Source organism: Lemur catta, chromosome 5 (genome assembly GCF_020740605.2).
Source record: "Lemur catta isolate mLemCat1 chromosome 5, mLemCat1.pri, whole genome shotgun sequence".
Classification (NCBI taxonomy): Eukaryota; Metazoa; Chordata; class Mammalia; order Primates; family Lemuridae; genus Lemur; species Lemur catta.
Window position 1 is genome coordinate 113,972,512 of NC_059132.1, and position 24,424 is coordinate 113,996,935.

Sequence of the window (24,424 nt, forward strand, 5' to 3'; positions counted from 1 at the left end):
AACCTGGGAAATCCCACAGATGAGCCCTTGTGTGTAGGCCAGCCCCCCAAGGGATTTACGGGACGTGGGACATCCCATAATTGAGGCCTGGTCTGTAGGCCAGTATCCCAGAGATTCAGGAAACCTAGGACATTCCAATAGATGAGCCGTGGTCTGTAGACCAGTCTCCTCTGCGATTTAGGGAACGTGGGATATCACACATATCAGCCATGGTCTATAGACAGTCCACCCAGGGATTTAGAAAACCTGGGACAGTCCACAGATGAGCTCTGGTGTGTACGGCTGTCCCTCCCCAAGGATTTAGGGAACCTGGGACAGACCACAGATGAGCCCTGTCTCTAGGCCAGTCCCCTTTGGAATGTAGGGAACCTCAAACATTCCACAGATAGGCCCTGGTGCGTAGGCCAGACCCCCCTGGGTTTTAGGGAGCCTGGGAAAGCCCACCGATGAGCCCTGGTCTGTAGACAGTACCACAATGATTTCAGCAACCTGGGACAGCCCACAGACGAACGCTGGTGTGTAGGTCAGACCCTGCAAGTATTTAGGGTACCTGGGACAGCCAATAGATGAGCCTTGGTCTGTAGGCCAGTTCTCCTTGGGATGTAGGGAACATGAGACATCCCACAGATGAGCCCTGGTCTACAGACTGGCCTACTGGCCAGTCCCCTGTTGGATTTAGGGAACCTGGTAGACCCACAGATGAGCCCTGGTCTGTAAGCAAGTTCCCCCCCAGGGATTTAGGGTCATGGGACATCCTGCAGATGAGACTTGGTGTGTAAGACAGACCCACAGGGATTTAGGGAACATGGGACATCCAAGAATTATGCCGTAGTCTTTAGGCCAGTATGGGAGGGATTCTGGGAACCTGGGATGGCCCACAGATGAGCCCTGGTCTGTAGCCCAGTCCCACCCCCAGGGATTTAGGGAACCTGGGACTGCCCATAGGGGAGCTGTGCTCTGTAACCCAGTCTTGCCAGGGATTGAGGAACCTGGGACAGTTCTGGTGTGTAGGCTAGTCCCCCCAGAGATTTAGAGATTTTGGACATCACTGAGATGAGCTGCGGTCTGTAGCCCAGTCTGTCCCAGGGATTTCTGGCACTGGAACAGCCAACGGATGTGCCCTGGTCTGTAAATGAGTCCTCAAGGGATTTGGGCAACCTGGGACATACCACAGTTGAGCCTTGTTGTGCATGCCAGTTCCCCCCTGGGATTCAGGGAACCTGGCACAGCCCACAGATGAGCCCTGGTCTGTAGGGCAGTCCCCCCAGTGATATAAGGAACCTGGGACATGCCACAAATGAGCCCTGGTCTGTAGGGCAGTCCCCCCAGTGATATAAGGAACCTGGGACATGCCACAAATGAGCCCTGGTCTATACAGTCCCCCCAGGGATTTAAGGAACCTGGGACAGCCCACAGATTAGCTCTGGTGTGTAGGTCTGTTCACTGCCAAGGATTTACAGAAACTGGAACAGCCCACAGATGAGCCCTGGTCATAAGGCCATTCTCTCCAAGTATTTAGGGAACCTGGGACATCACACAGATGAGCCCTGGTCTGCAGACAGTCTCCCCAGGGATTTAGGGATCCTGGGACAGCCCACAGATGAGCCCTGGCTAATAGACCAGTCCCTCCTTGGGATTTAGGGAACCTAGAACAGCCAACAGATGAACCTTGTCTGTAGGCCAGTTTCCCCCAGGGATTTACAGAACCTGGCACAGCCCACAGATAAGCCCTGGTCTGTAGGCTAGTCCCCTCAGTGATTTAAGGAAACTAGCACAGCCCTCAGATAAGCCCTAGTTTGTAAGCCACTCTCCAACAGGGATTTAGGGAACCTGGGACAGCCCATAGATGAGCCCTCATCTATAGATCGGTACACTGAGGGATTGAAGGACCTGGGATATCCCACAGATGAGCCCTGATCTGTAGGACAGTTCCCACCCAGGGATTTAGGGAACCTGGGACATCCCACAGATGAGTCCTGGTCTCTAGGCCAGTCCTCTTTGGAATATGGGGAATCTGGGACATCCCACAGATGAGCCCTGGTCTGTAGGCCAGTCCCTCCAGGATTTTGGGAAGCTGGGACATCCCACAGATGTGCCCTGGTCTGTAGGCCAGTCCTGCAAGGGATTTAGGGAACCTGGGACATCCCACAGATGAGCCCTGGTCTGTAGGCCAGTCCCTCCAGGATTTTGGGAAGCTGGGACATCCCACAGATGTGCCCTGGTCTGTAGGCCAGTCCTGCAAGGGATTTAGGGAACCTGGGACATACCACAGATGAGCCCTGGGCTGCAGGCCAGTACCCCCCTTGGATTTAGGGAACCTAGTAGAGCCCACAGATGAGCCCTACTCTGTAGGCCAGTTCCCCCCAGGGATTTAGGGTAATGGGACATCCCACAGATGAGCAGTGGTCTGTAGGCCAGACCTCCAGGGATTTAGGGAACCTGGGACATCCAAGAATTATGCCCTGGTCTTTAGGCCAGTCTCCTCCAGGGATTCAGGGAACCTGGGACCACCCACAGAGGAGCTGTGCTCTGTAGCCAAGTCCTGCCAGGAATTTAGCAACCTGGGACAGTTCTGTTTTGTAGGCTAGTCCCCCCAGAGATTTAGGGAACCTAGGACAGCCCACAGATAAGCCCTTGTCTGTAGGGCAGTCCCTCCCTGGGATTTAGGGAACCTGGGACAGCCCACGGAGGAGCCCTGCTCTCCAAGTCAGTCCACCCCAGGGATTTAGGGAACCTGGGAAATCACACAGATGAGCCCTGGTGGGTAAGCCCCCAGGGTTTTAGGGCACTGGGACAGCCCACAGATGAGCCCTGATCTGTAAATCAGTCCCCAAGGGATTTGGGCAACCTGGGACATCCCACAGTTGAGCCTTTGTGTGTACGCCACTCCTCCCCATCTGTGATTTACAGAACCTGGGACATCCCACAAATGAGCCCTGGTTTATAGGCCTGTCCTATCCAGATATTTAGGGAATCTTGGACCTCCCACAGAGCAGCCCTGGGCTGTAGGCCACTCCCTAACAGGGATTTAGGGACGCTGGGACCGCCGACAGATGAGCCCTGGTCTGTAGATCAGTCCCCCCAGGTATTTAAAGACCTGGGACATCCGACAGATGAGCCCTGGTATGTAGGCCAGTTGTGCCTTTGGATTTAGGGAACGTGGGACATCCCACAGATGAGCCCTGGTGTGTAGGCCAGACCCTGAGGAATTTAGGGAACATGGGATATCCTGTAGATGAGACCTTGTCCTTTGGCCAGTCCCCCCACGTATTTAGGGAACCCGGGACAGCTCTGGTCTGTGGACCACTCCCCCCAGTGATTCAGGGAACCTGGGACATCCCACATATGAGCCTTGGTCTTTAGGCCAGTCTGCCCCAGGGATTTAGGGAACTGGGAGAGCCCACAGATGAACCTTGGTGTGTAAATCAGTCCTCAAGGGTTTTGCGCAAGCTGGGACAGGCCACACCGGAGCCCTGGCCTGTAGACCTGTCCCCCCTTGAATTTAGGCAACCTGGGATGGCCCATAAATGACCCTGTTCTATATCCCTGTCCCCCCAGTAATTTAGGGAACCTGGGACAGCCCACAGAGGATCCCTGGTGGTAAGCCAGGCCCCCAGGGATTTAGGGAACCTGAGACTGCCGAGATGAGCCCTGTTTTGTAGGCCAGTCCCCCCTCCTGGCATTTACAAAACGTGGGACAGCCAACAGATGAGTCCTGGTCTGTAGGCCAGTCCCCCCAGGGATTTAGGGAACCTAGGATATCCCAAGAATGAGCCCTGGTCTGTAGGCCAGTCCCCTCAAGATTTAGGGAACAGTGTACAGATGAGCCCTGTTCTATTGGCCAGGCCCCCCTGGGATTTAGGGAACCTGGGACATCCCACAGATGAGTCCTGGCCTGGAGGCCTGTCCCCCCAGGGATTTAGGGAATCTGGGACATCCCAACAGTTTAGCCCTGGTCTGTACACCAGACCCCAAGGGATTTACGGAACCTGATATAGCCCAGAGATGAGCCCTGGTCTTCAGCTGGTCCCTTCCAGGGACTTAGAGAACCTGACACAGCCCACAGATGAGCCCTGTTCTGTAGGCCAGTTCCCACCTCTGGGATTTAGAGAACGTTGGACAGCCAACAGATGAGCTTTGGTGGGGCTGCCGTGTCCTGCGTGAGGAGTGGGGACCCATTCCCTGCTTGAGGGAAGGAGGGGCTAACACGTCCCACCCACTGTTAAAAGAGGTGGGGCCACAACACGGTGCTTGAGAGGAGACAGGGACCCTTGCCCAGAGTGAGAGGCATTTTAAGCAATGCACTCTCAACACCCTTAGGGCAGGCGGTGCTGTTGCAGCCTACATGGGGGAGGTGGGATGGCCACGCCCTATGGGGGAGGAGCCAGGGCTCCTGAGCCAATCCTGGGAGTAAGTGGGGCACCGATTCCCCGCGGAAAGAAGGTGGGGCCCCATATCCTGCATGAGACGAGGTGAAGGCCCGAATCGTGTGTGAGAGGAGGGGTAGCCTGTGACTTGCGTGAGGGTGGAAGAGGCCAACACATCCCACCCACTGTTAGAAGACGCGGGGACACAACGCCGTGCTTGAGGGAAGGCGGGGCCTCTTGCCACGAGTGAGAGGAGTTTTAGGCAATGCACTCTCAACACCGTTGGAGCAGGTGGGGCTGCTGCGTCCTGCATGGGGGGCGGTGTGACAGCCATGCCCTATCGGGGAGGAGCGGTGGCTCCTGAGCCATGCCCGGGAGGAACTGGGGCCCCCATGCCCGACAGGAGAGGAGGTGGTTCCCCATACCCTGCATGAGGATGTGGGGACCTGAATCACGTGTGAGAGGAAGGCGAGCCCTGTGCCTGCATCAGAGGGGGTGTGGCACCTTGGAACTTGTTGATGTGAGGCGGCCCTCCCTACCCTGTGTGAGAGGAGGTGGGGTTGCTGTGTCCTGCATGAGGAGAGGAGGGACCAATGTGCCTGTCCCCAAAGAAGAGGAGTGGCCCCGTGCCCTGCATCAGAGGAGGCGGTCCCTCCATGCCCTGCGTGACGGGAGGCTGGACACCTGCGCCTTGCTTGACATGAGGCGGCCCTCGATTCCCTGCGTGAGAGGAGGTTAGGTGGTTGTGTCCTGTGTGAGGGGAGGAGGGGCCAATGCGCCTCCCCCGAAAGAAGAGGAGGGGCCCCTTGCCCTGTATCATAGGAGGCGGTGCCGTCATGCCCTGTGTGAGAGGATGCGACGCACCTGCGCCCTGCTTGACAGGAAGCGGCCCTCTGTGCCCTGCCTGAGGGGAGCAGGGGTCAATGTGTCGCACCCACTATTAGAAGGGCGAGGTCACAACGCCTTGCTTGAGAGGAGGCGGGGCCCCTTGCCCACAGTGATAGGAGGTTTAACCAATGCACCCCTCCCCCGCATTAGAGCAGGCAGGGCTGTCGCAACCTGCATTAGGGGAGGTGGGATGGCCATGCCCTATGGGGTGGAAGCCAGGACTGCTCAGCAAATCGTGGGAGGAAGTGGGGCCCCCATGGCCCACGGAAGAGGTGGCGGTGCCCTGTACCCTACATGGGAGGAATTGGGGGCCCTCATCCAGCGGGATAGGAGTTGGGGCCACAACGCCCTGCTTGAGATGAGGCATGGCCCCTTGCCCAGAGTGAGAGGAGGTTTACCTAATGCACCCCCCAATCGTTAGAGCAGGCGGGGCTGTTGCGCCGTGCTTGAGGGGAGGTATGATGGCCACGCCCTATGGGGGAGGAGCCAGGATTCCTGAGCCATGCCTGGGAGGAATTGGGGCCACCATGCCCGACTGGAGAGGAGGTGGTTCCCTGTCCCCTATATGCGAGGAGGCGGGGGCTCGAATCACGTTTGAGAGGAGGGGGAGCCCTGTGCCTGCATGAGAGGGGGTGTGGCACCTGCAAACTGGTTGATATGAGGCCGCCCACCGTGTCCTGCGTGAGAGAAGGTGGGGTTGCTGTGTACTGCGTGAGGAGAGGAGGGGCCAATGTGCCTTCCCGCACAGAAGAAGAGGGGCCTCATGCCCTGCATCGGAGGAGGCAGTGCCGCCAAGCCCTGCGTGCCAGGACGCGGGGCACCTGGGCCGTGCTTGACAGAAGGCAGCTCTCCGTGCCCTGCGTGAGAGGAGGTGGGGTGGTTGTGCCCTGCGTGAGAGGAGGAGGGGCCAAGGCGCCCCCCCTACAGAAGAGGAGGGGCCCCGTGCCCTGCATCAGAGGAGGGCGGGGACTCTGCCCTCTGTGAAAGGAGACGACGACGCACCAACGCCCTGCTTGACAGGAGTCGGCCACCTGTGTCCTGCGTGGGAGGAGGTGGGGCCAATGCATCCCACCGACTGTTAGAAAGGGCGGGGCCCCTTGTTCAGAGTGAGAGGAGGTTTTGCCAATGCACCCCCCCCCACACACACACCCTTAGAGCAGACGGGGCTGTCGCGCCCTGCATGAGGGGAGGTGGGATGGTCACGTCCTATGGGGAAGGAGCCAGGACTCCTGAGCCCATCCTGAAAGGCAGAGGGGACCCATGTCCCACGGAAGAGGACGTGGGGACCCAAATGCAGTGTGAGAAGAGGTGGGCCTGCGGTGCCCTGCGTGAGAGGACGCGGGGCCCCTTGCCCACAGTGAGAGGAGGTTTAGCTTATGCATTCCCCCACCATTGGAGCAGGCAGCGATGCCCTGCTGTGTGTGAGGGGAGGTGGGATGGCCACGTCCTATGGGGGAGGAGCCGGGACTCCTGAGCCAATCCTGGGAGGCAATGGGGGTACCAAATGCAGCGTGAGAGGAGGTGGGACTAATGTGTCCCACCCACTATTAGAGGAGGCGGGGCCCCTTGCCCAGAGGGAGAGGAGGTTTAGGCCATGCAACACCCCTACCATTACAGCAGGTGGGGTTGTTGTGCCCTGCATGATGGGAGGTGGGGTGGCCACGCCCTGTGGGGGAGGAGTCCGGACTCCTGAGCCTATCCTTGGAGGAAGTGGGGGTCCCCTTGCTCCACTGAAGTGGAGGTGGAGCCTTGTACCCTACATGAGAGGTAGTGTGGTCCCAAATATAGCGTGAGAGGATGGGGGCCTGCCATGCCCTGCGTGATGGAGGCGGGGCCCCTTGCCCATAGTGAGAGGAGGTTTAGCCAATGCATACCCCTACCGTTAGAGCAGGTGGGGCTGCCTCAGGCTGCATAAGGGAAGGTGGGATGGCCCCGCCCTATGTGGGAGGAGCCGGGACTCCTGAGACAATCCTGGGAGGAAGTAGGCCCTTCCCCATGCCCCAGGAAAGATGAGGTGGGGCCCCGTACCCTACATGACAGGAGGTTGGGGTCCGAATGTAGCGTTAGAGGAGGTGCAGCTGCCATGCCCTGTGTAAGAGGAGGAGGGGCTTATGCATCCCACCCACTGTTAGAGGAGGTGGGTCCCCTTGCCCAAAGTAAGAGGAGGTTTAGCGAATGCATCCCCCTACCATTAGAGCAGGCGGGGATGCCGCGCTGTGGGTGAGGGAAGGTGGGATGGCCACGCCCTATGGGGGAGGAGCCCAGACTCTTGAGCCAATCCTGGGAGGCAGTGCGACCCATGCCCCACGGAAGAGGAGGTGGGGGCCCAAATGCGGCATGAGAGGAGGTCGGCTAGCTGTGCCCTCTGTGAGAGGAGGCGGGGTCCCTTGCGCAGTGTCAGAAGAGGTTTATCCCATGCAACCCGCGGCGTTAGAGCAGGCGGGGCTACCGAACCCTGCATATGGGGAGGTGGGATGGCCACGCCCTATGGGGGGTAGGAGCCGGGACTCCTGAGCCAATCCTCGGAAGAAGTGGGGCCCCATACCTTACATGAGAAAACGTGGGGACGCGAATCCAGCTTGAGTGGAGGTGGGGCTGCCGTGCCCTGCGTGAGAGGAGGCGGGGCCCCTTGCCCACAGTCAGAGGAGGTTTAGCCAATACACCCCTTTAGCGTTACAGCAGGCGGGGCTGCCGCACCCTGCATGAGGGTAGGTGGGATTGCCACGCCCTATGTGGGAGGCGCAGGGACTCCTGAGTCAATAGTGGGAGGAAGTGGGGCCCCCATGACCCCCCGGAAGAGACGTGGGGCCCCTTGCTCAGACTGAGAGGAGGTTTATGCCATCCACCGCCCCCCCCCGACTGTTAGAGCAGGAGGTGCTGTTCTGCCCTGCATGAGGGGAGGTGACATGGCCATGCCCTATGGGGGAGGAGCCGGGACTCTTGAGCGAATTCTGGGAGGAAGTGGGGCCCCCATACCCCACGGAAGAGGAGGTGGGGCCCGAGGAGCTGGGGCCCGAACCATACATGAGAGGAGGTGTGGGCACAAATGCAGCATAACAGGAGGTGGGCCTGCTGTGCCCTGCGTGAGAGGAGGCCGGTCCCCTTTCCCAAAGTGAGAGGAGGTTTAGCCAATGCACCGCCCCAAGCGTTAGAGCAGCTGGGGCTTTTGCGCCCTGCATGAGGGGAGGTGATATGGCCATGCCTTTTGGGGGATTCGCTGGGACTCCTGAGCCAATCTTGGGAGCAAGTGGGGTCCCCATGCCTGCGGAAGAAAACATGGGTCCCCGTCCCCTACATAAGAGTAGGTGAGGGCCCAAATCCAGCGTGAGGGGGGGTGGGGCTGCTTTGCCCTGCGTGAGAGGAGGCCGGGCCCCTTGCCTAGAGTGAGAGGAGTGTTAGGCAATGCACACTCCCACCATTAGAGTAGGTGCGGTTTTCGCGCCCTGCATGAGGGGAGGTGGGATGGCCACGCCCTATGGGGGAGGCGCTGGGACTCCTGACTAATCCTGGGAGGAAGTGTGGCCTCCTTGCCCCTCGGAAGAGGAGGTGGGGCCCCATATCCTATATGAGAGGAGGTTCGGTTCCCATTTCCTGCGTGAGAAGAGGAGGGCCAATGCTTCCCACCCACTGTTAGAGGATGTGGGGCCCGCAAAGCCCTGCTTGAGAGGAGGCAGGGCCCCTTGGCTAGAGGGAGAGGAGGTTTAGTCAATGCACACCATGCACCATTAGAGCAGGCAGGGCTGTCACACCCTGCATGAAGGGAGGTGGCATGGCCATGCCCTATGGTGGAGGCGCCGGCAATCCTTAGCCAATCCTCGGAGGAAGTGGGGCCCCCATGCCCCACGGAAGAGGACGTGGGACCTGAACCATACATGAGAGGAGGTGCGGGCACAAATGTAGCGTAAGAGGAGGTGGGCCTGCTGTACCCTGTGTGAGAGGAGGCGGGGCCCCTTACCCAGAATGAGAGGAGGTTTAGCCAATGCACCCCCCCACCGTTATAGTCAGCGGGGCTTTCACTCCCTGCATGAGGGGAGGTGGGATGGCCGTGCCCTATGGGGGAGCACCCGGGACCCCTTAGCCAATTCTGGGAGGAAGTGTGGCTCCCTTGCCCCGCGGAAGAAGAGGTGGGGCCCCATAGCCTATATGAGAGGACATGGGGGCCGGAATCCAGCATGAGAGGAAGTTGGGCTGCCGTGCACTGCGTGACAGGAGGAGGGGCAATGCCTCCCACCAACTGTTAGAGGAGGTGGTGCCACAACGCCCTGCTTGAGAGGAGCCAGGGCCCCTTGACCAGAGTGAGAAGAGGTTTGTTCAAAGCACGCCACCAGCGTTAGAGCAGGCGGGGCTGCTGGGCCCTACCTGAGGGGAGGTGGGATGGCCACGTCCTATGAGGGAGGAGCCGGGACTCCTGAGCCAATCCTGGGAGGAGGTGGGGTCCCGATGCCGAGCGAAAGAGGAGGTGGGGCCCCATACCCTACATGAGAGGAAGTGGGGTTGCCATTTCCTGCGTGCGAGGAGGAGGGGCCAATGCTTTCTACCCACTGTTAGAGGATGTGGGGCCACAACGCCCTGTTTGAGACGAGGCAGGGCCCCTTGCCCAGAGTGAGAGGAGGTTTACTCAATGCACCACCCCCACCGTTAGAGCAGGCGGGGCTGTCATACCCTGCATAAAGGGAGGTGGCATGGCCACGCCCCATGATGGAGGTGCCGGGACTCCTGAGCCAAGCCTGGGAGGAAGTGAGGCACCCATGCCCCACGGAAGAGGAGGTGTGGCCCCGTACCCTACATGAGAGTAGGTGGGGCCAAAATGCAGCGTGGGAGGAGGCAGGGCCCCTTGCCCAGAGTGACAGGCGGTTTTACCCACCCCCCCACCGTTAGAGAGGTGGGGCTGTCGCGTCCTGACTAAGGGGAGGTGGGATGGCCACGCCCTATGGGGGAAGGAGCCGACTCCTTAGCGAATCCTGGGAGACAGTGTGGCCCCCATGCCCCACGGAAAAGGAGGTGGGACCTGAACCATACAGGAGAGGAGGTGCGGGCACAAATGCAGCGTAAGATGAGGTGGGCCTCCTGTGCCATGCGTGAGAGGAGGTAGGGCCCCTTGCCCAGAGTGAGAGGAGCTTTAGCCAATGCACCTCCCCACCATATAGTTGGTGGGGCTTTCGCTCCGTGCATGAGGGGAGGTGGGATGGCCACGCCCTATAGGGGAGCACTTGGGACTCCTTAGCCAATCCTGGGAGGAAATGGGTCCCCATTTCCCTTGGAGGAAGAAGTTGGGCCCTATACCCTATATGAGAGGAGGTGTGGCCCTGAATCCAGCGTGAGAGCAGGTGTGGCTGCCATGCCCTGTGTGAGAGGAGGAGGGGCCATTGCGTCCCTTCCACTATTTGAAGAGGTAGGGCCACTATGACCTGTTTGAGAAGAGGCAGGGCCTCTTGTGCAGAGTGAGAGGAGATTTAGCCAATGCAGTCTCAACACTGTTAGAGCAGGTGAGGCTGCTGCGCCCTGCATGAGAGGAGGTGGGATGGCCACGCCCTATGGAGGAGGAGCCGGAACTTCTGAGGCAATCGTGAAAGGAAGTGGGGCCCCCATCCCCCCCGGAAGAGGAGGTGGGACCCTTTGCCCTACATTAGAGGAAGTGGGTGCTCAAATCCAGAGTGACAGGAGGGTGGGGCTGCCGTGCCCTCCGTGAGAGGATGGGAGGTCCCTTGCCTACAGTGAGAGGAGGTAAAGCCAATGCACCCCCCCCACTGCTAGAGCAGAGGGTGCTGTCCCGCCCTGCACAAGGGGAGGTGGGATGGCTATGCCGTGTGCGGGACCACCCGGTCATGTGGGCTGTGGGCTGGTCACATGGCTGGTTATGTTGGCTGTGGGCTGGTCAGGTGGCTGGTCACGTGGCCTGTGGTTTAGGGTTACGGTTTAGGGTTAAGGCTAGGATTAGGGCTACGGTTACAGTTAGGGTTGGGTCAAGGTCAATGGCTGTGGAATTGTCACGTGGGAGGTCACCTGGTCAAGTAACGGTCACGTGGGCTGCTTACATGGGCTGGTTATGTGGCCACGTGATGGTAACTTGGCGGTCACATGTTCACATGAGGGTCACCTGGTGTTCACGGGATGCTCCCGTGGCCAGTCACGTGGCAATCACGCGGCTGTCAAGTCGAGGTCACCTGGTGATCACGTGGTAGTCTCGTGGAGGTCACGTAGCAGTGACGATGCCACGTGATGGTCATGTTGAGGTCACGTGACCTGCCCACGTGACTGACCCTGTAACCATAACGTGATTATCACGTGACTGCCACACGATCGCTACAGGACCGGCCACATGACCATCACGTGACTGCCTTGTAACTGCCACGTGATGATCACGTGACCTTCAGGAGGCCATCACATGACTGCCACGTGACCATCTTGTGCCCTCCATGTCACCTCCTCGTGACCTTCAGGTGACCACCACATGATCATCCCATGACCTGCACATGACCAGCTATGTGACAATCACGTGACCATGTAACTAGCCGAGGTGAGCGGCCACGTGATGATCACATGATCTTCACCTGACAATCATTACTGCTGGGTAACCATCACCTTAGCAGCCACGTGACTACATAACCAGCCCATGTTACCAGGAACGTGACCAGCCCAGGGCCCAGGTGACCAGCCATGTGACAAGCCCAGAGCCCACATGATGGGGTGGTCCCTCATAGGGCATAGCCATTCCACCTCCGCTCATCCAGGGCGCAACAGCACCATCTGCTCTAGAAGTGGGGTGGGTGCACTCGCTTGAACTCCTCTCACTGAGGTCTAGGGGTCCCCCCTACTATCAGGTAAGGCACAGAAGCCCCACCTCCTCTCACGCTGCATTTGAGCCCCCACCTACTCTCATGTAGGGCAAGGGGCCCCACCTTCTCTTCTGTGGGGCATGGGGGCTCCACTTCCTTTCACTATTGGCTCAGGAGTCCCAAACCCTCCCCCCTATGGTGTGGCCAGCCCACCTCCCCTCATGCAGGGCGCGGCAGCCCCGCCTATTCTAACAACGGTGTGCGGATGCATTGGCTAAACCTCCTCTCACTCTGGGCAAGGGGCCCCGCCTCCTCTCACTCAGGGCACGACAGGCCCACCTCCTCTCCGGCTGGATTCGGGCCCCCACATCCTGTCATGTACGGTATGGGGCTGCACTTCCTCCCACTATTGGCTCAGGAGTCCCAAACTCTCCCCCCTATGGCGTGGCCATCCCACCTTCCCTCATGCAGGGCGTGGCAGCCCCGCCTGGTCTAACGGTGTGAAATTGCATTGGCTAAACCTCCTCTCACTCTGGGCAAGGGGCCCTGCCTCCTCCCAAAGAGATTGTAGTGGCCCCACCTCCTCTAACAGTGGGTGGGACGCAATGGCCCCTCCTCCTCTCATGCAGGGAAGAACAGCCACACCTGCTCTCACCTGAATACGGGTCCCAACCTCCTCTTGTGTAGGGTACGAGGCCCCACCTCCTCTTCCGCGGGGCATGGGAGCCAGACTTTGTCCCAGGATTGCTCAGGAGTCCTGGCTCCTCCCCTAGAGGCCGTGGCCATCCCACCTCCTCTCAACAAGGACCGGCACTCCAGCCTGCTCTTACGGTGGGGAGGGTGCATTGCCTAAATCTCCTGTCACTCTGGGCAAGGGGCCCCACCTCCTCTCACGCAGGGCACGGCAGGCCCACCTCCTCTCAGCCTGGATTCGGGCCCCCACATCCTGTCATGTACGGTACAGGGCCGCACCTCCTCTTCCGGGAGGCATGGGGGCCCCACTTCCTCCCACTATTGGCTCAGGATTCCCAAACCCTCCCCCCTAGGGTGTGGCCATCCCATCTCCAGTCATCCAGGGCGCGGCAGCCCCGCCTGTTCTAACAGTGTAGGGGTTCATTGGCTAAACCTCTTCTCACTCTGCCAAAGGGGCCCCACCTTCTCTAAAAGTGGGTGGGACGCAATGGCCCTTCCTCCTCTCATGCAGGGCACAGCAGGCACATCTACTCTCACACTAGATTCGGGCCCCCAACTCCTCTCATATAGGGTACAGGGCCCAACCTCCTCTTCTGCAGGGCATGGGGCCCCACCTCCACCCAGGATTCTCTCAGGGGTCCAGGGTGCTGCCCCATAGAGCGTGACCATCCAACCTCCTCTCTTACATGGTGCGGTAGCCTCGCCTGCTCTAGCGGTGGGCGGGGGGTGGGTTGCATGGGCTAAACCTCTTCTCAATCTGGGCAAGGGGCCCTGACTCCTCTAAAACAGGGCGCTGTGGCCCCACCTCTTCTACCAGCCTGTAGGACGCATTGGCCTGTCCTCTCACACTGGATTCAGGCCCCCACCTCCTCTCATCTGGGGTACATAGCCCCACCTCCTCTTCCGTGGGGCATGGGGGCCCCACTTCCTGGCAGGATTGGCTTAGGAATCCTGACTCCTCCGCCATAGAGCCTGGCCATCCCACCTCCATTCATGAAGGGTGAAAAGCCCCGCCTGCTCTAACGGTGGGGGGATGCATTGGCTAAACCTCCTGTCACTCTAGACAAGGGGCCCTGCCTCCTCTCTAACAGGGAGTTGTGGCTCCACCTCCTCTAACAGTGGGTGGGACGGATTGGTCCCTCCTCTCACCCAGGGCACGGCAGCCCCCCCCTCCTATCACGCCAGATTTGGGACCCCACTTCCTCTCATATATGGTACAGGACTCCACCTTCTCTTCCGTGGGGCAAAGGGCCCCACTTCCTCCCAGGATTGGCTCAGGAGTCCTGGCTCCACCCTCGTAGGGCGTGGCCATCCCACCTCCCATCATGCAGGGCACGACAGCCCCGCCTGCTCTAATGGTGGAATGGTTCATGTCCTAAACCTCCTCTCACTCTGGGCAAGGGGCCCCGCCTCCTCTTACACAGGGCATAGCAAACCCACCTCTTCTCATGCTGCATTTGGGCCCCCACCTCCTCTTCCGTGGGGCATGGGTAGAACTGCCTCCCAGGATTGGCACAGAAGTCTCGGCTCCTCCCCCATAGGGGGTGGCCATCCCACCTCCCCTCACGCACAGTGCGGCATCCTCGCCTGCACTAAAGGTAGGGGGATGCATTGGCTAAACCTCTTCTAACTTTGGGCAAGGGGCCCTACCTCCTCTAATAGTGGGTGGGATGTATAAGCTCCTCCTCTTATGCAGGGCACAGCAGCCCCACCTCCTCTCACGCTGCATTCGGGGCTCCACCTCCCCTTTTGTCGGGCATGGGGGCCCCACTTTCTCCCAGGATTAGCTCAGGGGTCCCGGCTCCTCCCACATAGGGCGTGGCCATCCCACCTCCCCTCGTGCAGGGTTCCATCAGCCCCTCCTGCACTAATGGTGGGGATGTTCATGGGCTAAACCTCCTTTCACTCTGGGCAAGGGGCCCCACGTCCTCTCATGGAGAACACTGCAGACCCATCTCCTCTCACGCTCTATTTGGGCCCCCACCTCCTCTTCCGTGGGGCATGGGTCTCCACTGCCTCCAAGGATTGGCTCAGGAGTCCTGGCTCCTCCCCATAGGGCTTGGCCATCCCACCTTCGCTCATGCAGAGCGCTGCAGCCCCGCCTGCTCTAATGGTAGGGGGTGCATGGCTAAACCTCCTCTAACTCTGGGCAAGGGGCCCCGCCTCCTCTCACTCAGGGCACAACACGCCCACCTCCTCTCAGGCTGGATTCGGGCCCCCACATCCTGTCATGTACAGTACGGGGCCACACCTCCTCTTTTGTGGGGCATAAGGGCCCCACTTCCTCCCAGTACTGGCTCAGGAATCCCGGCTCCTCCCCCTAGTACGTAGTCATCCCACCTTCCTTCAGGCAGCGTGCGGCATCCCCGTCTGCTTTCATGGTTGAAGCATGCATTGGCCAAACTTCGTCTCACTCTGGGCAAGGTTCCCTGCCTGATCTCACGCAGGGTACGGCAGCCTAACCTCCTCTCATGGTGGATTCGGGCCCCCACCTCATCTCATCTGGGGTATGGGGTCCCATCTCCTCTTCCGTGGGGCTTCAGGGCCCCACTTCCTCATAAGACTGCCTTAGGAGTCCCGGTTCCTCCCCCATAGAGCGTGGCCATCACATCTCCGCTCTTGCAGGGCACGACGGCCCCGCCTGCTCTAGCGATGGTGGGGGTGCATTGGGTAAACGTCCTGTCACTCTGGGCAAGGGGCCATGCCTCCTCTCAAGCAGGGCGTTGTGGCCCCATCTCCTCTAACAGTGGGTGAGACGCATTGGCCCCACCTCCCCCCCCTTTAGACTGAGGCCCCCATCTCCTCCCATGTAGGGTACCGGGCCCCACCTCCTCTGCCGTGGGCCATGGGGGCCCCACTTCCTCCCACGATTGGCTGAGGAATCCTGGCTCCTCCCCCATAGGGCGTGACCATCCCACCTCCCTTCATGCAGGGCGCCACAGCCCTACCTGCTCAAATGGTGGGGGGGGGGCATTGGTTAAACCTCCTATCACTCTGGGCTAGGGGCCCCGCCTCCTCTTAAGCAAGGTGTTGTGACCCCGCCTCTTCTAACAGTGGGGGGGGGGGGGGACTCATTGGCCCCTTCTCTCACAGAGGGCTCAGAGGGCCGCCTCCTGTCAAGCAGGGCGCAAGTGCATCGCCTGCTCTCAGGCAGGGCATGGCAGCACCGCCTCCTTTGATGCAGGGCATTGGGCCCCTCCTCTTCTGTGGCGTGGGGGTGCATTGGCCCCTCGTCCCCCCACGCAGGACGAAACCACCCAACCTCTTCTCATGCAGGGCACGGAGGGCCGCCTGCTGTGAAGCACGGCGCAGGTGTCCAGCCTCCTGTCATGCAGGGTAGGCTGGCACGGACTCCTCGGATGCAGGGCACGGGGCTCGTCCTCTTCTGTGGGGGAAGGCACATTGGCCCCTCCTCTCCTCACGCAGGACACAGCATCCCCTCCTCCTCTCACGCAGGGTAGTGAGGGCCGCCTCATATTAACCAGTTCGCAGGTGCCGTGCCTCCTCTGATGCAGGACACATGGCTCACCCTCCTCTCACACATAATTCGGGTCCCCACATCCTCATATAGGGTATGGGTAAGCACCTCCTCTCCCGTCGGGCATGGGGGCCCCAATTCCTCCCAGGCATGGCTCAGGAGCCCCGGCTCCTCCCCCATAGGGCGTGGCCATCATCCCTCCCCCCATGTAGGACGCGGCAGCCCCACTTGCTCTAAGGGTGTTGAGAGTGCATTGCCTAAACCTCCTCTCAATCGGGGCAAGAGGCCCTGCCTCCTCTCAAACAGGGCATTGTGTCCCTGCCTCTTCTAACAGTGTGTGGGATATGTTGGCCCCTTCCACCCTCACGCAGGGTACAGCCCCCCCCCCCATCTCTCACACAAGATTCGGGCCCTCACCTCTTCTCATGCAGGGTATGGGGCCCTACCTCCTCTTCCGTGGGAAATTGCTGCCCCATTTACTCTGAGGATTGGCTCAGGAGCCCTGGCTCCTCTCCCATAGGGCGTGGCCATCCCATCGCAGCCACAGCCGCTCCTGCTCTAACGGTGTTGAGAGTGCATTGCCTAAAACTCCTCTCACTCTGGGCAAGGGTCCCTGTCTCCTCTCAAGCAGCGTGTTGTGGCGCCGCCTCTTCTAACAGTGGGTGGCATGTGTTAGCCCCATCTACCCTCATGCAGGGAATGGGTCCCCACTTCGCACGCAGGACATGGCAGCCCAACCAAGGCTCATCTGTTGGCTGTCCAACATTCTCTACATCCCAGGGGTGGGGACTGGCCTACAGAGCAGGGCTCATCCGTGGGCTGTGTCAGGTTCCCTAAGTCCCTGGAAGGGACTGGCCTACAGACCACTGCTCATCTCTGGGCTATATCAAGTTCCCTAAATCCCTTGGGGTCTGGCCTACAGACAAGGGATCAACTGTTGGGATGTCCCAGATTCCCTAAATCCCTGGGTGGGCACAGGCCTCCAGACCAGGGTTCATCTGTGGTATATCCCAGGTTCCCTAAATCCCAGCGGGGCCTGGCCAATAGAACAGGGCTCATTTGTATGCTGTCCCTGGTTCCCTAAACCCTTGGGGGTACTGGCCTATAGACCAGGCCTCATCTGATGGCTGTCCCACGTTTCCTAAATCCCCGGGGGGGGGGGGCACTGAGCTAAGAAGCAGGGCTCATCTGTGCAGTGTCCCAGGTTCCCTAAGTCCCTGGAAGGGACTGGTATACACACCAGAGCTCATCGCTAGGTACTCGCAAGTTCCCAAAATCCCTCGGGGCCTGGCCTACAACCAGAGATCCTCTGCGGGCTGCTTCAGGTTCCCTAAATCACTGTGGGGGACAGGCCTACAGACCAAGGTCATTTGTGGGCTGTCCCAGGTTGCCTAAATTCAATGGGGGACAGGCTTACAGGCTAGGGCTCAGGTGTGGCCTCTCCCAGCTTGTACAAACCCCTTGAGGATTGATTTACACACCAGGGTTCATCTGTGGGCTGTCCAAGTTCCCTAATTCCCTGGGGCAGACTGGCCTAAGGACCAGGGCTCATCTGTGGGATTTCCATGGTTCCCTGAATCCCTGGGGGGGACTGGCCCAAGGACCAGAGCTGTCCCAGGTGCCCTAAATCACTGGGGGTACAGGCCAACAGACCAGGGCTCATCTGTGGGACGTCCCAGGTTCCTTGAATCCTTTCAGTACTGCCATACACACCAGGGCTTAACTCTGGGTATCCCAGGTTTCCTAAATCCCTGGGGGGACTGGTGTACAGACCAGGGCTTATCTTTGGGATTTCCCAGGTCTTTAAATACCTAGAGGGACTGATCTAGAGACCAGGGCTCCTCTGTGGGCTGTCCCAGGTTCCCTATATTGCTGAGGGGACTGGCCTACAGCCCAGGGCTCACCTGTGGGATTTCCCTGATTCCCTAAACATCTAGGGGGGACAGGCCTATAAACCAGGGCTCAATTGTGGGATGTCTTAGGTTTCCTAAAACACAGTGGGGGGAACTGACATACAGACAAAGGCTCAACTGTGGGATGTCCCAGGTTGCCCAAAGACCTTGGGGACTGATTTACAGACCAGGGCTCATCTGTGGGCTGGCCCAGTGCCCTAAATCCCTGGGGAAGACTGTGCTACAGACCAAGACTCACCTGAGGTATGTGCGAGGTTCCCTAAATGTCTTGGGGGACTACCCTACAGACTACAGCTATTCCAGGTTCCCAAAATACCTGGGGGCATGGCCTACAACCAGGGCTCCTCTTTGGGATGTCCCAGGTTCCCTAAATCCCTGAGGGTGACATGTCTACACACCAAAGCTTATCTGTCGGGTGTCCCAGGTTGCTGAAATCACTGTGGCACTGTCTACAGACCAGGGCTCATCTGTGGGATATCCCAGGTTCCCTGAATCCCTGGAGGGACTGTCTATAGACCAGGGCAGCTTTATGGGATATCCCAGATTCCCTAAACCCAAGGGACGACTGGTCTACAGACCATGGCTCATCTATTCGGATTTCCCAGGTTCCTTCAATCCGTGGGGTACCGGCCTACAGACCAGGGCTCAACTCTGCGATGTCCCATGTCCCTTAAATCCCTCAGGAGACTGGCATACACACAAGCGCTCATCTGTGGGATGTTCCAGGTTCCCTAAATCCCTCAGGTGGACTGGCCTACAGACCAGGGCTCATCTGGAGGATGTCCCATGTATTCTGAATTCCTCTGAGGACAGGCCTATACATCAGGGCTCATCTGTGGGATGTCCTAGGTTCCGTAAATCCCTAGGGGAACTGGGCTACAGGCCAGGGCTCATCTGTGGGATTTCCTAGGTCCTTAAATCCCTTGGTGGACCGATCTAGAGACCATGGCTCATTTATGGTTGTCCCAGGTTTCCTAAATTTCTGTTGGGGAGTGGCCTACAAACCAGGGCTCATCTGTGGGCTGTACAAAGTTCCCTAAATGACTGAGGGGACTGGCCTAAACATGAGGGCTCATCTGTGGGCTCTCTCAGGATCCCTAAATCCCTGGGGGTAACTGGCCTACAGAGCAGGCTCATCTGTGGCCTGTCCCTGGTTACCTAAATCCCAGAGGGGCACTGGTCTATAAACCAGGGCTCATCTGTGTGATGTCCCAGGTTCCCAAATCATAGGGGGAGCCTGCTGTACAGACCAAGGGTCAACTGTGGGATGTCCCAGGTTGCCCAAAGACCTTGGGGAACTGATTTACAGACCAGGGCTCACCTGTGGGCTGTCCCAGTGCCATAAATCCCTGGGAAAGACTGGCTACAGAGCTGGGCTCATCTGAGGGATGTCCCAGGTTCTGTACATCACTGGGGGGACTAGCCTACAGACCAGAGCTGTCCCAGGTTCTCTAAATCCCTGGGGGCACTGGGCTACAGACCAGGTCTCATCTGTGGGATGCCCCAAGTTCCCTAAATCACTGGGGGGGGACTGGCTTACAGAGCACAGCTCCTCTGTGGGTGTTCCCAGGTTTCCTAAATCCCTAGGGGAAAATAACATACAGACAAGAGCTCATCTGTGGGATGTCCCAGGTTCCCTGAATCCCTAGGGTACTGGTATACACACCAGGGATTAATTCTTAGATGTCCCACGTTCCCTAAATCCAGGAGGGGGACTGCCCTACAGTCCAGGGCTCATCTGTGGGATGTCCCAGGTTCCTGAAATCCCAGGGGGGACTGGACTACAGACCAGGGTTCATCTATTGGGATGTCTCAGTTTCCCCTGAATACCTGGGGTACTGGCCTACAGACCAGCGCTCATCTGTGGGCTGTCCGAGGTTCCCTAAATTGCAGGGTGTGTGGTGTACAGATCAGGGCTAATCTGTAGGCTGTCCCAGGTTCCCTAAATCCTTGGGGTGACGGGCCTACAGACCAGGTCTCCCCTGTGGGCTGTCCCAGGTTCCCTAAATCCCAGGGGGGACTAGTCTACACACCAGGGCTTAAATCTGGGATGTCCCAGGTTCCCTGAATCCCTGGCAGGCCTTGCTTACACACCAAGTCTCATCTGTGTGATGCCTGAGGTTCCCTAAACTGGTAGGGGTGACTTGTCTACGGACCAGGGCTCATCTGTGGGGTGTCCCAGGTTGCTGATATCATTGTGGGACTGTCTGCAGACCAGGGCTCATCTGTGGGCAGTCTCAGGTTCCCGGAATCCCTGGGGGTCTGGCCTACAGAGCATGGCTCATCTGCAGGATGTCCCATGACCCTAAATCCCTGGGGGGAACTGGCCTACACAGCAGCTCTTCTGTGGGCAGTCCCAGGTTTCCTAAATCCCTGGGGGGGGCACTGGCCTACAGCTCAGGGCTCATCTGTGGTATGTCCCAGGCTCCCTAAATCCCTTGCAGGACTGGCCTACAGACCAGGGCTCATCTGTGGGATGCCCCAGATTATCTATATCCCAAGGGGGACTGGCCTACAGACCAGGGCTCATCTGTGGGCTGTCCAGGTTCCCTAAATCCCTGGGGGTACTGTCTATAGACCAGGGCTTCTCTGTGGCCTGTAACAGGATCCCTAATTCCCAGGGGGGTCTGGCCTACACACCAGGGCTGTTCTGTGGGATATCCCAGGTTCCCTGAATCCCTGGGGGCACGGGCTAAAGAACATGGCTTATCTGTGGTATGTCCCAGGCTCCCTAAATCCCTGGAGGGACTGGCCTACAGACCAGGGCTCATCTGTTGGATGTCCCAGGTTCCCTACATCCCAAGGAGAACTGGCCTATAGACCAAGGATCATCTCTGGGCTATCCCAGGTTCCCTAAATCATTGGTTGGGGAAGACTGCCCTAAACACTGGATCTCATCTCTGGGCTGCCCCAGGTTTCCTAAATCCCTGTGGGGAGTGTCTGTAGACCACAGCTGATATATGGGATATCCCAGGTTCCCTAAATCCCAGGGGAGACTGGTCTACAGAGCAGGGCTCATCTATTGGGATATCACAGGTACCCTGAATCCCTGGGGTACCGGCCTATAGACCAGTGCTCAACTGTGAGACGGCCCATGTCCCTTAAATCCCTCACGGGACTGGCCTACACCGAAGGGCTCATCTGTGGGATGTCCCAGGTCCCTAAATCCCTTGGGGTACTGATCTACAAACCAGGGCTCATCTCTTGGCTGTCCCAGGTTACCGAAATCCCTTGGGGGACTGGTCTAGAAACAAGGGCTAATTTGTACGCTCTCCTGGGTTCCCTAAATCCCTAAGGGGACTGGTCTACAGACTGGAACTCATTTGTGGGCTGTCCCAGGTTCCTTAAATCCCTCTAGGGGACTGGACTACAGACCAGGGCTCATCTGAGGCCTGTCACAGGTGTTCTAAGTCCCTGGGGTGACTGGTCTACAGACCAGGGCTCATCTGTGTGGTGTTCCAGGTTCCCGAAATCACTGGGGGACTGTCTACAGAGCAGAGCTCATCTGTGGGCTCTCCCAAGTTGTGTAAATCCCTGAAGTTATGAGCCTACAAACCAAGGATATTCTGTGGGATGTCCTATGTTCCCTAAATCGCTTGAGGGACTGGTCTAGAGACCAAGGCTCATCTGTGGACTGTCCCAGATTCTCTAAATACTTGGGGGCGGGTCTGACCTACACACCAGAGCTCATCTGAGGGCTGTCCCAGGTTCCCCAAATCCCTGAAAGGACTGTCTATGGACCAGGGCTCATTTATGGGATGTCCCATGTTCCCTAAATTCACTGGAGGGACTGGCCTACACACCAGGGAAAATCTGTGGGATGTCCAAAGTTCAAAAACTACCTGGAGGAACTGGTGTACAAACCAGGGCTCATCTATGAGCTATCCCAGGTTCCATAAGTCCCTGGGGTGACTGCTCTACAGACCAGGGCTCATCTGTGGGGTGTCCCAGGTTGCCAAAATTGCTTGGGGACTGTCTACAGATGAGCGCTCATCTCAGGGCTTTCCCAAGTTCCCAAATCCCTTGGGGGACTGGTCTACAAACCAGACATCATCTGTGGGATGTCCCATTTTTCCTAAATCCCTTGAGGGACTGGTCTACAGACCAGGGCTAATCTGTGGGCTGTCCCAGTTTCCATAAATCCTTGGCAGTGGACTGACCTACACACCAGAGATAATCTCTGGGCTGTCCCAGGTTCCTTAAACCCCTGGGGGGACTGTCTTTAGACCAGGGCTCATTTGTTGGATGTCCCAGGTTCCCTATATAACTGGGAGGACAGGCCTACAGACCAGGGCTCATCTGTGGGCTGTGCCAGTTCCTTAAATCCTTGGAAAAAGCTGGCCAAAGAACAGGCTCATCTGTTGGCTGTCCTGGGTTCCCTAAATCCCAGGGGGACACTGGCCTATAAACCAGGGCTCATCAGTGGGATGTTCCAGGTTCCCTAAACCACAGTGGGGGACTGGCACACAGACTGAGGCTCAACTGTGGATGTCCCAGGTTGCCCAAATCCCTTGAGGACTGATTTACAGACCAGGGCTCATCTGTGGGCTGTCCCAGTGGCATAAATGCCTGGGACAGACTGGGCTACTAATCAGGGCTCATCTCAGTTATGTCCCAGGTTCCCTAAATCTCTGGGGGACTAAACTACAGAACTGTCCCAGGTTCCTAAATCTCTGGTGGAACTGGGATACAGAGCACAGCTCCTCTTTGGACTGTACCAGGTTCCCTGAATCCCTGGGGGAGACTGGCCTACAGACCAGGGCTCATCTGTTGGCTGTCCCAGGTTCTCTGAATCCCTCGGGTACTGGCCTACAGACCAGGGGTTAATTCTTGGATGTCCCAGGTTCCCTAAATCCCAGGGGGTCTGGCCTACAGACCACAGCTCATATGCGGGATGTCCCATGACCCTAAATCTCTGGGGGGAACTTGTCTACACACAAGGGCTCGTCTGTGGGCTCTACCAGGTTCCCTAAATCCAAGAGGGGGACTGGCCTACAGCCCAGAGCTCATTCGTGATATGACCTAGACTCCCTAAATCCCTTGCAGGACTGGCCTACAGACCAGGGCTCATCTGTGTGATGTCCCAGGTTCCCCAAATCCTGGGGACACTGGCCTACAGACCACAGCTCATCTGTGGGATATCCCAGATTCCCCATATCCCAAGGGGGACTGGATAAAAGACCAGGGCTCATGTGTGGGTTCTCCCAGGTTCCCCAAATTTTTGGGGGGGTGACAGACCTACATATCAGAGGTCATCTGTGGGCTGTCCCAGGTTCCCTAAATCGGTAGGGGTACTGGCCTACAGAACAGGGCTCATCTATGGGATGTCCAAGGTTACGTAAATATCTGGGGGCACTGGTTGACTAAGAAGGGCTCATCTGTGGGATGTCACATGTTCCCTACATCCCTGGGGGGACTATCTTCAGACCAGGGCTCCTCTGTGGCCTGTAACAGGTTCCCTAAGATCCTGGGGTGACTGGTCTACAGACCAGGGCTCATTTGTGGGGTGTCCCAGGTTGCTGAAATCACTGTGGGACTGTCTACAGACCAGAGCTCATCTGTGGGCTTTCCCAGGTTCCCTAAATCCCAGGGAGGGACTGGCCTACACATCAGGGCCTATCTGTGGGATGCCCAAGGTTCTCTACATCCCAAGGGTGACCGACATAGAGACAGGGCTCATCTTTGGGCTGTCCCAGGTTACCTAAATCTTTGGGGGATTACTGCCCTCCACACCAGAGCTCATCTGTGGGCTGTCCCAGGTTACCTAAATCCCTGGTGTGACTGTCTATAGACTAAGACTCCTCTGTGGGATTTCCCAGGTTCCCTAAATCACTGTAGGGACTCGCTTGCAGACCAGAGCTCATCTGTGGGATGTCCCAGATTTCCCAAATACCTGGGAGACCTGATCTAGAAACCAGGGCTAATCTGTGGGATGTCCCAGGTTCCCTAAATCCATTGGGGGACTGTTTGTAAACGAGGGGTCATCTGTTGCTTGTCACAGGTTCCCTGTGTCCCTGAGGAGACTGGTCAAGAGACCAGGGCTCATCTGTGGTGTGTCCCAGGTTGCCGTAATCACTGAGGGAATGTCTACAGACCAGGGCTCAACTGTGGGAAATCCCAAGTTCCCCAAATTCTTGGGAGGACTGCCCTACAAACCAGGGATCATCTGTGGGACGTCCCATATTCCCTAAATTGCTTTAGGGCCTGGTCTACAGACCAGGGCTCATCTGTGGACTATCACAGGTTCTGTAAATCCCTTAGGGGGACTGGACTACAGACCAGGGCTCATCTGTGGGCTGTCCAACATTC